Source organism: Symphodus melops, assembly GCF_947650265.1.
Source record: "Symphodus melops genome assembly, chromosome: 12".
Lineage (NCBI taxonomy): Eukaryota > Metazoa > Chordata > Actinopteri > Labriformes > Labridae > Symphodus > Symphodus melops.
Genome location: NC_136702.1, coordinates 16,680,013 through 16,696,176, shown reverse-complemented (window position 1 = coordinate 16,696,176; position 16,164 = coordinate 16,680,013).

Below are 16,164 nucleotides of genomic sequence, written 5' to 3'. Positions count from 1 at the left end.
AAGTCCCTGAACCTTTTAGTTCTATGAGGAGAAGTCCCTGAACCTTTTAGTTCCTGAAGAGACGTCCCTGAACCTTTTAATTCTTTAAAGAGAAGTCCCTGAACCTTTTCGTTCCTCAAGAGACGTCCCTGAAACTTTTAGTTGCTGAAGAGAAGTCCATGAACCTTTTAGGTCTATGAAGAGAAGTCCCTGAACCTTTTAGTTCTATGAAGAGAAGTCCCTGAACATTTTAGTTCTTGCAAGAGAAGGCCCGAAACCTTTTAGTTCTATAAAGACAAGTCCCTGAACCTTTTAGTTCTATGAAGAGAAGTCCCTGAACCTTTTAGTTCTATGAAGAGAAGTCCCTGAAGCTTTTAGTTCTATGAAGAGAAGTCCCTGAACCTTTTAGTTCTGAGAAGAGAAGTCCCTTAACCTTTTAGTATCTTTCAAGACAAGTCCCTGAACCTTTTAGTTCTATGAAGAGAAGTCCCTGAACCTTTTAGTTCCATGAAGAGAAGTCCCTGAACCTTTTAGTTCTTTCAAGAGAAGTCCCTGAACCTTTCAGTTCCTCAAGAGAAGTCCCTGAACCTTTAAGTTCTATGAAGAGAAGTCCCTGAACCTTTTAGTTCTATAAAGACAAGTCCCTGAACCTTTTAGTTCTATGAAGAGAAGTCCCTGAACCTTTTAGTTCTTTCAAGAGAAGTCCCTGAACCTTTTAGTTCTATGACGAGAAGTCCCTTAACCTTTTAGTTCTTTCAAGAAAAGTCCCTGAACCTTTCAGTTCCACAAGAGAAGTCCCTGAACCTTTCAGTTCCACAAGAGAAGTCCCTGAACCTTTCAGTTCCACAAGAGAAGTTCCTGAACCTTTTAGTTCTTGCAAGAGAAGTCCCTGAACCTTTTAGTTCCTCAAGAGAAGTCTCTGAACCTGTTAGTTCTTTAAAGAGAAGTCCCTGATCCTTTTAGTTCTTTCAAGAGAAGCCCCTGAACCTTTTAGTTCCTCAAGACAAGTCCCTGAACCTTTTAGTTCCTCAAGAGAAGTCCCTGAACCTTTTAGTTCCATGAAGAGAAGTCCCTGAACCTTTTAGTTCTTTCAAGAGAAGTCCCTGAACCTTTTAGTTCCTCAAGAGAAGTCCCTGAACCTTTTAGTTCCTCAAGTAAAAGTCCCTGAACCTTTTAGTTCTTTCAAGAGAAGTCCCTGAACCGTTTAGTTCCTCAAGAGAAGTCCCTGAACCTTTTAGTTCTTTGAAGAGAAGTCCCTGAAAATTTTAGTTCTATAAAGAGAAGTCCCTGAACCTTTTAGTATCTTTCAAGAAAAGTCCCTGAATCTTTTAGTTCCTGAAGAGAAGTCCCTGAACCTTTTAGGTCTATGAAGAGAAGTCCCTGAACCTTTTAGTTACTCAAGAGAAGTCCCTGAACCTTTTAGTTCTTGGACGAGAAGTTCCTGAACCTTTTAGTTCTTTGAAGAGAAGTTCCTGAACCTTTAAGTTCAATGAAGAGAAGTCCCTGAACCTTTTAGTTCTTTCAAGAGAAGTCCCTGAACTTTTTAGGTCCTCAAGAGAAATACCTGATCCTTTTAGTTCGATGAAGAGAAGTCCCTGAACCTTTTAGTTCTTTCAAGAGAAGTCACTGAACCTTTTAGTTCCTCAAGAGAAGTCCCTGAACCTTTTAGTTCCTCAAGAGAAGTCCCTGTACCTTTTAGTTCTTTCAAGAGAAGTCCCTGAACCTTTTAGTTCCTCAAGAGAAGTCCCTGAACCTTTTAGTTCTATGAAGAGAAGTCCCTGAACCTTTTAGTTCCATGAAGAGAAGTCCCTGAACCTTTTAGTTCTTTCAAGAGAAGTCCCTGAACCTTTTAGTTCTTTAAAGAGAAGTCCCTGAACCTTTTAGTTCTATGAGGAGAAGTCCCTGAACCTTTTAGTTCCTGAAGAGACGTCCCTGAACCTTTTAATTCTTTAAAGAGAAGTCCCTGAACCTTTTCGTTCCTCAAGAGACGTCCCTGAAACTTTTAGTTGCTGAAGAGAAGTCCATGAACCTTTTAGGTCTATGAAGAGAAGTCCCTGAACCTTTTAGTTCTATGAAGAGAAGTCCCTGAACCTTTTAGTTCTTGCAAGAGAAGTCCCGAAACCTTTTAGTTCTATAAAGACAAGTCCCTGAACCTTTTAGTTCTATGAAGAGAAGTCCCTGAACCTTTTAGTTCTATGAAGAGAAGTCCCTGAAGCTTTTAGTTCTATGAAGAGAAGTCCCTGAACCTTTTAGTTCTGAGAAGAGAAGTCCCTTAACCTTTTAGTATCTTTCAAGACAAGTCCCTGAACCTTTTAGTTCTATGAAGAGAAGTCCCTGAACCTTTTAGTTCCTGAAGAGAAGTCCCTGAACTACTTAGTTCTTTGAAGCGAAGTCCCTCAACCTTTTATTTCTATGAAGTGATAGCCCTGAACCTTTTAGTTCCTCAAGAGAAGTCCCTGAACCTTTTAGGTACTCAAGAGAAGTCCTTGAACCTTTTAGTTCTTGCAAGAGAAGTCCCTGAACCTTTTAGTTCCATGAAGAGAAGTCCCTGAACCTTTTAGTTCATTTAAGAGAAGTCCCTGAACCTTTTAGTTCCTCAAGAGAAGTCCCTGAACCTTTTAGTTCCTCAAGTAAAAGTCCGTGAACCTTTTAGTTCTTTCAAGAGAAGTCCCTGAACCTTTTAGTTCCTCAAGAGAAGTCCCTGAACCTTTTAGTTCTTTGAAGAGAAGTCTCTGAACATTTTAGTTCTATAAAGAGAAGTCCCTGAACCTTTTAGTTCTTTCAAGAGAAGTCCCTGAACCTTTTAGGTACTCAAGAGAAGTCCTTGAACCTTTTAGTTCTTGCAAGAGAAATCCCTGAACCTTTTAGTTATATAAAGAGAAGTCCCTGAACCTTTTAGTTCTATGAAGAGAAGTCCCTGAACCTTTTAGTTCCTGAAGAGAAGTCCCTGAACCTTTTAGTTCTTTAAAGAGAAGTCCCTGAACCTTTTAGTTCTATGACGAGAAGTCCCTGAACCTTTTAGTTCCTGAAGAGACGTCCCTGAACCTTTCAATTCTTTAAAGAGAAGTCCCTGAACCTTTTCGTTCCTCAAGAGACGTCCCTGAAACTTTTAGTTGCTGAAGAGAAGTCCATGAACCTTTTAGGTCTATGAAGAGAAGTCCCTGAACCTTTTAGTTCTATGAAGAGAAGTCCCTGAACCTTTTAGTTCTTGCAAGAGAAGTCCCGAAACCTTTTAGTTCTATAAAGACAAGTCCCTGAACCTTTTAGTTCTATGAAGAGAAGTCCCTGAACCTTTTAGTTCTATGAAGAGAAGTCCCTGAAGCTTTTAGTTCTATGAAGAGAAGTCCCTGAACCTTTTAGTACTGAGAAGAGAAGTCCCTTAACCTTTTAGTATCTTTCAAGACAAGTCCCTGAACCTTTTAGTTCTATGAAGAGAAGTCCCTGAACCTTTTAGTTCCTGAAGAGAAGTCCCTGAACTACTTAGTTCTTTGAAGCGAAGTCCCTCAACCTTTTATTTCTATGAAGAGATAGCCCTGAACCTTTTAGTTCCTCAAGAGAAGTCCCTGAACCTTGTAGTTCTTTAAAGAGAAGTCCTTGATCATGTTAGTTCTTTAAAGAGAAGTCCCTGATCCTTTTAGTTCTTTCAAGAGAAGTCCCTGAACCTTTTAGTTCTTTCAAGAGAAGTCACTGAACCTTTTAGTTCCTCAAGAGAAGTCCCTGAACCTTTTAGTTCCTCAAGAGAAGTCCCTGTACCTTTTAGTTCTTTCAAGAGAAGTCCCTGAACCTTTTAGTTCCTCAAGAGAAGTCCCTGAACCTTTTAGTTCTATGAAGAGAAGTCCCTGAACCTTTTAGTTCCATGAAGAGAAGTCCCTGAACCTTTTAGTTCTTTCAAGAGAAGTCCCTGAACCTTTCAGTTCCTCAAGAGAAGTCCCTGAACCTTTTAGTTCTATGAAGAGAAGTCCCTGAACCTTTTAGTTCTATAAAGTCAAGTCCCTGAACCTTTTAGTTCTATGAAGAGAAGTCCCTGAACCTTTTAGTTCTTTCAAGAGAAGTCCCTGAACCTTTTAGGTACTCAAGAGAAGTCCCTGAACATTTTACTTCATGGAGGAGAAGTTCCAGAAACTTTTAGTTCTTTAAAGAGAGGTCCCTGAACCTTTTAGGTCCTGAAGAGAAGTCCCTGAACCTTTTAGTTCTTTCAAGAGAAGTCCCTGAACCTTTTAGTTCTATGACGAGAAGTCCCTTAACCTTTTAGTTCTTTCAAGAAAAGTCCCTGAACCTTTTAGTTCCTGAAGAGAAATCCCTGAACTATTTACATCTATGAAGTGAAGTCCCTGAACCTTTTAGTTCTTGGAAGAGAAGTTCCTGATCCTTTTAGCTCTGAGAAGAGAAGTCCCTGAACCTTTTAGTATCTTTCAAGAGAAGTCCCTGAACCTTTTATTTCTATGAAGAGAAGTCCCTGAACCTTTTAGTTCCTGAAGAGAAGTCCCTGAACTATTTAGTTCTTTGAAGCGAAGTCCCTGAACCTTTTAGTTACTCAAGAGAAGTCCCTGAACCTTTCAGTTCCTCAAGAGAAGTCCCTGAACCTTTTAGTTCCTCAAGTAAAAGTCCCTGAACCTTTTAGTTCTTTCAAGAGAAGTCCCTGAACCTTTTAGTTCTATGAAGAGAAGTCCCTGAACCTTTTAGTTCCTCAAGAGAAGTCCCTGAACCTTGTAGTTCTTTAAAGAGAAGTCCTTGATCCTGTTAGTTCTTTAAAGAGAAGTCCCTGATCCTTTTAGTTCTTTCAAGAGAAGTCCCTGAACCTTTTAGTTACTCAAGAGAAGTCCCTGAACCTTTTAGTTCCTCAAGAGAAGTCCCTGAACCTTTTAGTTCCATGAAGAGAAGTCCCTGAACCTTTTAGTTCCTCAAGAGAAGTCCCTGAACCTTTTAGTTCCTCAAGTAAAAGTCCGTGAACCTTTTAGTTCTTTCAAGAGAAGTCCCTGAACCTTTTAGTTCCTCAAGAGAAGTGCCTGAACCTTCTAGTTCTTTGAGGAGAAGTCCCTGAACCTTTTAGTTCTTTCAAGAGAAGTCCCTGAACCTTTTAGTTCTTTCAAGAGAAGTCCCTGAACCTTTTAGGTACTCAAGAGAAGTCCTTGAACCTTTTAGTTCTTGCAAGAGAAATCCCTGAACCTTTTAGTTATATAAAGAGAAGTCCCTGAACCTTTTAGTTCTATGAAGAGAAGTCCCTGAACCTTTTAGTTCCTGAAGAGAAGTCCCTGAACCTTTTAGTTCCTGAAGAGAAGTCCCTGAACCTTTTAGTTCTTTAAAGAGAAGTCCCTGAACCTTTTAGTTCTATGAGGAGAAGTCCCTGAACCTTTTAGTTCCTGAAGAGACGTCCCTGAACCTTTTAATTCTTTAAAGAGAAGTCCCTGAACCTTTTCGTTCCTCAAGAGACGTCCCTGAAACTTTTAGTTGCTGAAGAGAAGTCCATGAACCTTTTAGGTCTATGAAGAGAAGTCCCTGAACCTTTTAGTTCTATGAAGAGAAGTCCCTGAACCTTTTAGTTCTTGCAAGAGAAGTCCCGAAACCTTTTAGTTCTATAAAGACAAGTCCCTGAACCTTTTAGTTCTATGAAGAGAAGTCCCTGAACCTTTTAGTTCTATGAAGAGAAGTCCCTGAAGCTTTTAGTTCTATGAAGAGAAGTCCCTGAACCTTTTAGTTCTGAGAAGAGAAGTCCCTTAACCTTTTAGTATCTTTCAAGACAAGTCCCTGAACCTTTTAGTTCTATGAAGAGAAGTCCCTGAACCTTTTAGTTCCTGAAGAGAATTCCCTGAACTACTTAGTTCTTTGAAGCGAAGTCCCTCAACCTTTTATTTCTATGAAGAGATAGCCCTGAACCTTTTAGTTCCTCAAGAGAAGTCCCTGAACCTTGTAGTTCTTGAAAGAGAAGTCCTTGATCCTGTTAGTTCTTTAAAGAGAAGTCCCTGATCCTTTTAGTTCTTTCAAGAGAAGTCCCTGAACATTTTAGTTCCTCAAGAGAAGTCCCTGAACCTTTTAGTTCCTCAAGAGAAGTCCCTGAACCTTTTAGTTCCATGAAGAGAAGTCCCTGAACCTTTTAGTTCATTTAAGAGAAGTCCCTGAACCTTTTAGTTCCTCAAGAGAAGTCCCTGAACCTTTTAGTTCCTCAAGTAAAAGTCCGTGAACCTTTTAGTTCTTTCAAGAGAAGTCCCTGAACCTTTTAGTTCCTCAAGAGAAGTCCCTGAACCTTTTAGTTCTTTGAAGAGAAGTCTCTGAACATTTTAGTTCTATAAAGAGAAGTCTCTGAACCTTTTAGTTCTTTCAAGAGAAGTCACTGAACCTTTTAGGTACTCAAGAGAAGTCCTTGAACCTTTTAGTTCTTGCAAGAGAAATCCCTGAACCTTTTAGTTATATAAAGAGAAGTCCCTGAACCTTTTAGTTCTATGAAGAGAAGTCCCTGAACCTTTTAGTTCCTGAAGAGAAGTCCCTGAACCTTTTAGTTCTTTAAAGAGAAGTCCCTGAACCTTTTAGTTCTATGAGGAGAAGTCCCTGAACCTTTTAGTTCCTGAAGAGACGTCCCTGAACCTTTTAATTCTTTAAAGAGAAGTCCCTGAACCTTTTCGTTCCTCAAGAGACGTCCCTGAAACTTTTAGTTGCTGAAGAGAAGTCCATGAACCTTTTAGGTCTATGAAGAGAAGTCCCTGAACCTTTTAGTTCTATGAAGAGAAGTCCCTGAACCTTTTAGTTCTTGCAAGAGAAGTCCCGAAACCTTTTAGTTCTATAAAGACAAGTCCCTGAACCTTTTAGTTCTATGAAGAGAAGTCCCTGAACCTTTTAGTTCTATGAAGAGAAGTCCCTGAAGCTTTTAGTTCTATGAAGAGAAGTCCCTGAACCTTTTAGTTCTGAGAAGAGAAGTCCCTTAACCTTTTAGTATCTTTCAAGACAAGTCCCTGAACCTTTTAGTTCTATGAAGAGAAGTCCCTGAACCTTTTAGTTCCTGAAGAGAAGTCCCTGAACTACTTAGTTCTTTGAAGCGAAGTCCCTCAACCTTTTATTTCTATGAAGAGATAGCCCTGAACCTTTTAGTTCCTCAAGAGAAGTCCCTGAACCTTGTAGTTCTTTAAAGAGAAGTCCTTGATCCTGTTAGTTCTTTAAAGAGAAGTCCCTGATCCTTTTAGTTCTTTCAAGAGAAGTCCCTGAACCTTTTAGTTCTTTCAAGAGAAGTCACTGAACCTTTTAGTTCCTCAAGAGAAGTCCCTGAACCTTTTAGTTCCTCAAGAGAAGTCCCTGTACCTTTTAGTTCTTTCAAGAGAAGTCCCTGAACCTTTTAGTTCCTCAAGAGAAGTCCCTGAACCTTTTAGTTCTATGAAGAGAAGTCCCTGAACCTTTTAGTTCCATGAAGAGAAGTCCCTGAACCTTTTAGTTCTTTCAAGAGAAGTCCCTGAACCTTTCAGTTCCTCAAGAGAAGTCCCTGAACCTTTTAGTTCTATGAAGAGAAGTCCCTGAACCTTTTAGTTCTATAAAGTCAAGTCCCTGAACCTTTTAGTTCTATGAAGAGAAGTCCCTGAACCTTTTAGTTCTTTCAAGAGAAGTCCCTGAACCTTTTAGGTACTCAAGAGAAGTCCCTGAACATTTTACTTCATGGAGGAGAAGTTCCAGAAACTTTTAGTTCTTTAAAGAGAGGTCCCTGAACCTTTTAGGTCCTGAAGAGAAGTCCCTGAACCTTTTAGTTCTTTCAAGAGAAGTCCCTGAACCTTTTAGTTCTATGACGAGAAGTCCCTTAACCTTTTAGTTCTTTCAAGAAAAGTCCCTGAACCTTTTAGTTCCTGAAGAGAAGTCCCTGAACTATTTACATCTATGAAGTGAAGTCCCTGAACCTTTTAGTTCTTGGAAGAGAAGTTCCTGATCCTTTTAGCTCTGAGAAGAGAAGTCCCTGAACCTTTTAGTATCTTTCAAGAGAAGTCCCTGAACCTTTTATTTCTATGAAGAGAAGTCCCTGAACCTTTTAGTTCCTGAAGAGAAGTCCCTGAACTATTTAGTTCTTTGAAGCGAAGTCCCTGAACCTTTTAGTTACTCAAGAGAAGTCCCTGAACCTTTCAGTTCCTCAAGAGAAGTCCCTGAACCTTTTAGTTCCTCAAGTAAAAGTCCCTGAACCTTTTAGTTCTTTCAAGAGAAGTCCCTGAACCTTTTAGTTCTATGAAGAGAAGTCCCTGAACCTTTTAGTTCCTCAAGAGAAGTCCCTGAACCTTGTAGTTCTTTAAAGAGAAGTCCTTGATCCTGTTAGTTCTTTAAAGAGAAGTCCCTGATCCTTTTAGTTCTTTCAAGAGAAGTCCCTGAACCTTTTAGTTACTCAAGAGAAGTCCCTGAACCTTTTAGTTCCTCAAGAGAAGTCCCTGAACCTTTTAGTTCCATGAAGAGAAGTCCCTGAACCTTTTAGTTCCTCAAGAGAAGTCCCTGAACCTTTTAGTTCCTCAAGTAAAAGTCCGTGAACCTTTTAGTTCTTTCAAGAGAAGTCCCTGAACCTTTTAGTTCCTCAAGAGAAGTGCCTGAACCTTCTAGTTCTTTGAGGAGAAGTCCCTGAACCTTTTAGTTCTTTCAAGAGAAGTCCCTGAACCTTTTAGTTCTTTCAAGAGAAGTCCCTGAACCTTTTAGGTACTCAAGAGAAGTCCTTGAACCTTTTAGTTCTTGCAAGAGAAATCCCTGAACCTTTTAGTTATATAAAGAGAAGTCCCTGAACCTTTTAGTTCTATGAAGAGAAGTCCCTGAACCTTTTAGTTCCTGAAGAGAAGTCCCTGAACCTTTTAGTTCCTGAAGAGAAGTCCCTGAACCTTTTAGTTCTTTAAAGAGAAGTCCCTGAACCTTTTAGTTCTATGAGGAGAAGTCCCTGAACCTTTTAGTTCCTGAAGAGACGTCCCTGAACCTTTTAATTCTTTAAAGAGAAGTCCCTGAACCTTTTCGTTCCTCAAGAGACGTCCCTGAAACTTTTAGTTGCTGAAGAGAAGTCCATGAACCTTTTAGGTCTATGAAGAGAAGTCCCTGAACCTTTTAGTTCTATGAAGAGAAGTCCCTGAACCTTTTAGTTCTTGCAAGAGAAGTCCCGAAACCTTTTAGTTCTATAAAGACAAGTCCCTGAACCTTTTAGTTCTTTCAAGAGAAGTCCCTGAACCTTTTAGTTCTTTCAAGAGAAGTCCCTGAACCTTTTAGGTACTCAAGAGAAGTCCTTGAACCTTTTAGTTCTTGCAAGAGAAATCCCTGAACCTTTTAGTTATATAAAGAGAAGTCCCTGAACCTTTTAGTTCTATGAAGAGAAGTCCCTGAACCTTTTAGTTCCTGAAGAGAAGTCCCTGAACCTTTTAGTTCCTGAAGAGAAGTCCCTGAACCTTTTAGTTCTTTAAAGAGAAGTCCCTGAACCTTTTAGTTCTATGAGGAGAAGTCCCTGAACCTTTTAGTTCCTGAAGAGACGTCCCTGAACCTTTTAATTCTTTAAAGAGAAGTCCCTGAACCTTTTCGTTCCTCAAGAGACGTCCCTGAAACTTTTAGTTGCTGAAGAGAAGTCCATGAACCTTTTAGGTCTATGAAGAGAAGTCCCTGAACCTTTTAGTTCTATGAAGAGAAGTCCCTGAACCTTTTAGTTCTTGCAAGAGAAGTCCCGAAACCTTTTAGTTCTATAAAGACAAGTCCCTGAACCTTTTAGTTCTATGAAGAGAAGTCCCTGAACCTTTTAGTTCTATGAAGAGAAGTCCCTGAAGCTTTTAGTTCTATGAAGAGAAGTCCCTGAACCTTTTAGTTCTGAGAAGAGAAGTCCCTTAACCTTTTAGTATCTTTCAAGACAAGTCCCTGAACCTTTTAGTTCTATGAAGAGAAGTCCCTGAACCTTTTAGTTCCTGAAGAGAATTCCCTGAACTACTTAGTTCTTTGAAGCGAAGTCCCTCAACCTTTTATTTCTATGAAGAGATAGCCCTGAACCTTTTAGTTCCTCAAGAGAAGTCCCTGAACCTTGTAGTTCTTGAAAGAGAAGTCCTTGATCCTGTTAGTTCTTTAAAGAGAAGTCCCTGATCCTTTTAGTTCTTTCAAGAGAAGTCCCTGAACATTTTAGTTCCTCAAGAGAAGTCCCTGAACCTTTTAGTTCCTCAAGAGAAGTCCCTGAACCTTTTAGTTCCATGAAGAGAAGTCCCTGAACCTTTTAGTTCATTTAAGAGAAGTCCCTGAACCTTTTAGTTCCTCAAGAGAAGTCCCTGAACCTTTTAGTTCCTCAAGTAAAAGTCCGTGAACCTTTTAGTTCTTTCAAGAGAAGTCCCTGAACCTTTTAGTTCCTCAAGAGAAGTCCCTGAACCTTTTAGTTCTTTGAAGAGAAGTCTCTGAACATTTTAGTTCTATAAAGAGAAGTCTCTGAACCTTTTAGTTCTTTCAAGAGAAGTCACTGAACCTTTTAGGTACTCAAGAGAAGTCCTTGAACCTTTTAGTTCTTGCAAGAGAAATCCCTGAACCTTTTAGTTATATAAAGAGAAGTCCCTGAACCTTTTAGTTCTATGAAGAGAAGTCCCTGAACCTTTTAGTTCCTGAAGAGAAGTCCCTGAACCTTTTAGTTCTTTAAAGAGAAGTCCCTGAACCTTTTAGTTCTATGAGGAGAAGTCCCTGAACCTTTTAGTTCCTGAAGAGACGTCCCTGAACCTTTTAATTCTTTAAAGAGAAGTCCCTGAACCTTTTCGTTCCTCAAGAGACGTCCCTGAAACTTTTAGTTGCTGAAGAGAAGTCCATGAACCTTTTAGGTCTATGAAGAGAAGTCCCTGAACCTTTTAGTTCTATGAAGAGAAGTCCCTGAACCTTTTAGTTCTTGCAAGAGAAGTCCCGAAACCTTTTAGTTCTATAAAGACAAGTCCCTGAACCTTTTAGTTCTATGAAGAGAAGTCCCTGAACCTTTTAGTTCTATGAAGAGAAGTCCCTGAAGCTTTTAGTTCTATGAAGAGAAGTCCCTGAACCTTTTAGTTCTGAGAAGAGAAGTCCCTTAACCTTTTAGTATCTTTCAAGACAAGTCCCTGAACCTTTTAGTTCTATGAAGAGAAGTCCCTGAACCTTTTAGTTCCTGAAGAGAAGTCCCTGAACTACTTAGTTCTTTGAAGCGAAGTCCCTCAACCTTTTATTTCTATGAAGAGATAGCCCTGAACCTTTTAGTTCCTCAAGAGAAGTCCCTGAACCTTGTAGTTCTTTAAAGAGAAGTCCTTGATCCTGTTAGTTCTTTAAAGAGAAGTCCCTGATCCTTTTAGTTCTTTCAAGAGAAGTCCCTGAACCTTTTAGTTCTTTCAAGAGAAGTCACTGAACCTTTTAGTTCCTCAAGAGAAGTCCCTGAACCTTTTAGTTCCTCAAGAGAAGTCCCTGTACCTTTTAGTTCTTTCAAGAGAAGTCCCTGAACCTTTTAGTTCCTCAAGAGAAGTCCCTGAACCTTTTAGTTCTATGAAGAGAAGTCCCTGAACCTTTTAGTTCCATGAAGAGAAGTCCCTGAACCTTTTAGTTCTTTCAAGAGAAGTCCCTGAACCTTTCAGTTCCTCAAGAGAAGTCCCTGAACCTTTTAGTTCTATGAAGAGAAGTCCCTGAACCTTTTAGTTCTATAAAGTCAAGTCCCTGAACCTTTTAGTTCTATGAAGAGAAGTCCCTGAACCTTTTAGTTCTTTCAAGAGAAGTCCCTGAACCTTTTAGGTACTCAAGAGAAGTCCCTGAACATTTTACTTCATGGAGGAGAAGTTCCAGAAACTTTTAGTTCTTTAAAGAGAGGTCCCTGAACCTTTTAGGTCCTGAAGAGAAGTCCCTGAACCTTTTAGTTCTTTCAAGAGAAGTCCCTGAACCTTTTAGTTCTATGACGAGAAGTCCCTTAACCTTTTAGTTCTTTCAAGAAAAGTCCCTGAACCTTTTAGTTCCTGAAGAGAAGTCCCTGAACTATTTACATCTATGAAGTGAAGTCCCTGAACCTTTTAGTTCTTGGAAGAGAAGTTCCTGATCCTTTTAGCTCTGAGAAGAGAAGTCCCTGAACCTTTTAGTATCTTTCAAGAGAAGTCCCTGAACCTTTTATTTCTATGAAGAGAAGTCCCTGAACCTTTTAGTTCCTGAAGAGAAGTCCCTGAACTATTTAGTTCTTTGAAGCGAAGTCCCTGAACCTTTTAGTTACTCAAGAGAAGTCCCTGAACCTTTCAGTTCCTCAAGAGAAGTCCCTGAACCTTTTAGTTCCTCAAGTAAAAGTCCCTGAACCTTTTAGTTCTTTCAAGAGAAGTCCCTGAACCTTTTAGTTCTATGAAGAGAAGTCCCTGAACCTTTTAGTTCCTCAAGAGAAGTCCCTGAACCTTGTAGTTCTTTAAAGAGAAGTCCTTGATCCTGTTAGTTCTTTAAAGAGAAGTCCCTGATCCTTTTAGTTCTTTCAAGAGAAGTCCCTGAACCTTTTAGTTACTCAAGAGAAGTCCCTGAACCTTTTAGTTCCTCAAGAGAAGTCCCTGAACCTTTTAGTTCCATGAAGAGAAGTCCCTGAACCTTTTAGTTCCTCAAGAGAAGTCCCTGAACCTTTTAGTTCCTCAAGTAAAAGTCCGTGAACCTTTTAGTTCTTTCAAGAGAAGTCCCTGAACCTTTTAGTTCCTCAAGAGAAGTGCCTGAACCTTCTAGTTCTTTGAGGAGAAGTCCCTGAACCTTTTAGTTCTTTCAAGAGAAGTCCCTGAACCTTTTAGTTCTTTCAAGAGAAGTCCCTGAACCTTTTAGGTACTCAAGAGAAGTCCTTGAACCTTTTAGTTCTTGCAAGAGAAATCCCTGAACCTTTTAGTTATATAAAGAGAAGTCCCTGAACCTTTTAGTTCTATGAAGAGAAGTCCCTGAACCTTTTAGTTCCTGAAGAGAAGTCCCTGAACCTTTTAGTTCCTGAAGAGAAGTCCCTGAACCTTTTAGTTCTTTAAAGAGAAGTCCCTGAACCTTTTAGTTCTATGAGGAGAAGTCCCTGAACCTTTTAGTTCCTGAAGAGACGTCCCTGAACCTTTTAATTCTTTAAAGAGAAGTCCCTGAACCTTTTCGTTCCTCAAGAGACGTCCCTGAAACTTTTAGTTGCTGAAGAGAAGTCCATGAACCTTTTAGGTCTATGAAGAGAAGTCCCTGAACCTTTTAGTTCTATGAAGAGAAGTCCCTGAACCTTTTAGTTCTTGCAAGAGAAGTCCCGAAACCTTTTAGTTCTATAAAGACAAGTCCCTGAACCTTTTAGTTCTTTCAAGAGAAGTCCCTGAACCTTTTAGTTCTTTCAAGAGAAGTCCCTGAACCTTTTAGGTACTCAAGAGAAGTCCTTGAACCTTTTAGTTCTTGCAAGAGAAATCCCTGAACCTTTTAGTTATATAAAGAGAAGTCCCTGAACCTTTTAGTTCTATGAAGAGAAGTCCCTGAACCTTTTAGTTCCTGAAGAGAAGTCCCTGAACCTTTTAGTTCCTGAAGAGAAGTCCCTGAACCTTTTAGTTCTTTAAAGAGAAGTCCCTGAACCTTTTAGTTCTATGAGGAGAAGTCCCTGAACCTTTTAGTTCCTGAAGAGACGTCCCTGAACCTTTTAATTCTTTAAAGAGAAGTCCCTGAACCTTTTCGTTCCTCAAGAGACGTCCCTGAAACTTTTAGTTGCTGAAGAGAAGTCCATGAACCTTTTAGGTCTATGAAGAGAAGTCCCTGAACCTTTTAGTTCTATGAAGAGAAGTCCCTGAACCTTTTAGTTCTTGCAAGAGAAGTCCCGAAACCTTTTAGTTCTATAAAGACAAGTCCCTGAACCTTTTAGTTCTATGAAGAGAAGTCCCTGAACCTTTTAGTTCTATGAAGAGAAGTCCCTGAAGCTTTTAGTTCTATGAAGTGAAGTCCCTGAACCTTTTAGTTCTGAGAAGAGAAGTCCCTTAACCTTTTAGTATCTTTCAAGACAAGTCCCTGAACCTTTTAGTTCTATGAAGAGAAGTCCCTGAACCTTTTAGTTCCTGAAGAGAATTCCCTGAACTACTTAGTTCTTTGAAGCGAAGTCCCTCAACCTTTTATTTCTATGAAGAGATAGCCCTGAACCTTTTAGTTCCTCAAGAGAAGTCCCTGAACCTTGTAGTTCTTGAAAGAGAAGTCCTTGATCCTGTTAGTTCTTTAAAGAGAAGTCCCTGATCCTTTTAGTTCTTTCAAGAGAAGTCCCTGAACATTTTAGTTCCTCAAGAGAAGTCCCTGAACCTTTTAGTTCCTCAAGAGAAGTCCCTGAACCTTTTAGTTCCATGAAGAGAAGTCCCTGAACCTTTTAGTTCATTTAAGAGAAGTCCCTGAACCTTTTAGTTCCTCAAGAGAAGTCCCTGAACCTTTTAGTTCCTCAAGTAAAAGTCCGTGAACCTTTTAGTTCTTTCAAGAGAAGTCCCTGAACCTTTTAGTTCCTCAAGAGAAGTCCCTGAACCTTTTAGTTCTTTGAAGAGAAGTCTCTGAACATTTTAGTTCTATAAAGAGAAGTCTCTGAACCTTTTAGTTCTTTCAAGAGAAGTCACTGAACCTTTTAGGTACTCAAGAGAAGTCCTTGAACCTTTTAGTTCTTGCAAGAGAAATCCCTGAACCTTTTAGTTATATAAAGAGAAGTCCCTGAACCTTTTAGTTCTATGAAGAGAAGTCCCTGAACCTTTTAGTTCCTGAAGAGAAGTCCCTGAACCTTTTAGTTCTTTAAAGAGAAGTCCCTGAACCTTTTAGTTCTATGAGGAGAAGTCCCTGAACCTTTTAGTTCCTGAAGAGACGTCCCTGAACCTTTTAATTCTTTAAAGAGAAGTCCCTGAACCTTTTCGTTCCTCAAGAGACGTCCCTGAAACTTTTAGTTGCTGAAGAGAAGTCCATGAACCTTTTAGGTCTATGAAGAGAAGTCCCTGAACCTTTTAGTTCTATGAAGAGAAGTCCCTGAACCTTTTAGTTCTTGCAAGAGAAGTCCCGAAACCTTTTAGTTCTATAAAGACAAGTCCCTGAACCTTTTAGTTCTATGAAGAGAAGTCCCTGAACCTTTTAGTTCTATGAAGAGAAGTCCCTGAAGCTTTTAGTTCTATGAAGAGAAGTCCCTGAACCTTTTAGTTCTGAGAAGAGAAGTCCCTTAACCTTTTAGTATCTTTCAAGACAAGTCCCTGAACCTTTTAGTTCTATGAAGAGAAGTCCCTGAACCTTTTAGTTCCTGAAGAGAAGTCCCTGAACTACTTAGTTCTTTGAAGCGAAGTCCCTCAACCTTTTATTTCTATGAAGAGATAGCCCTGAACCTTTTAGTTCCTCAAGAGAAGTCCCTGAACCTTGTAGTTCTTTAAAGAGAAGTCCTTGATCCTGTTAGTTCTTTAAAGAGAAGTCCCTGATCCTTTTAGTTCTTTCAAGAGAAGTCCCTGAACCTTTTAGTTCTTTCAAGAGAAGTCACTGAACCTTTTAGTTCCTCAAGAGAAGTCCCTGAACCTTTTAGTTCCTCAAGAGAAGTCCCTGTACCTTTTAGTTCTTTCAAGAGAAGTCCCTGAACCTTTTAGTTCCTCAAGAGAAGTCCCTGAACCTTTTAGTTCTATGAAGAGAAGTCCCTGAACCTTTTAGTTCCATGAAGAGAAGTCCCTGAACCTTTTAGTTCTTTCAAGAGAAGTCCCTGAACCTTTCAGTTCCTCAAGAGAAGTCCCTGAACCTTTTAGTTCTATGAAGAGAAGTCCCTGAACCTTTTAGTTCTATAAAGTCAAGTCCCTGAACCTTTTAGTTCTATGAAGAGAAGTCCCTGAACCTTTTAGTTCTTTCAAGAGAAGTCCCTGAACCTTTTAGGTACTCAAGAGAAGTCCCTGAACATTTTACTTCATGGAGGAGAAGTTCCAGAAACTTTTAGTTCTTTAAAGAGAGGTCCCTGAACCTTTTAGGTCCTGAAGAGAAGTCCCTGAACCTTTTAGTTCTTTCAAGAGAAGTCCCTGAACCTTTTAGTTCTATGACGAGAAGTCCCTTAACCTTTTAGTTCTTTCAAGAAAAGTCCCTGAACCTTTTAGTTCCTGAAGAGAAGTCCCTGAACTATTTACTTCTATGAAGAGAAGTCCCTGAACCTTTTAGTTCTTGGAAGAGAAGTTCCTGATCCTTTTAGCTCTGAGAAGAGAAGTCCCTGAACCTTTTAGTATCTTTCAAGAGAAGTCCCTGAACCTTTTATTTCTATGAAGAGAAGTCCCTGAACCTTTTAGTTCCTGAAGA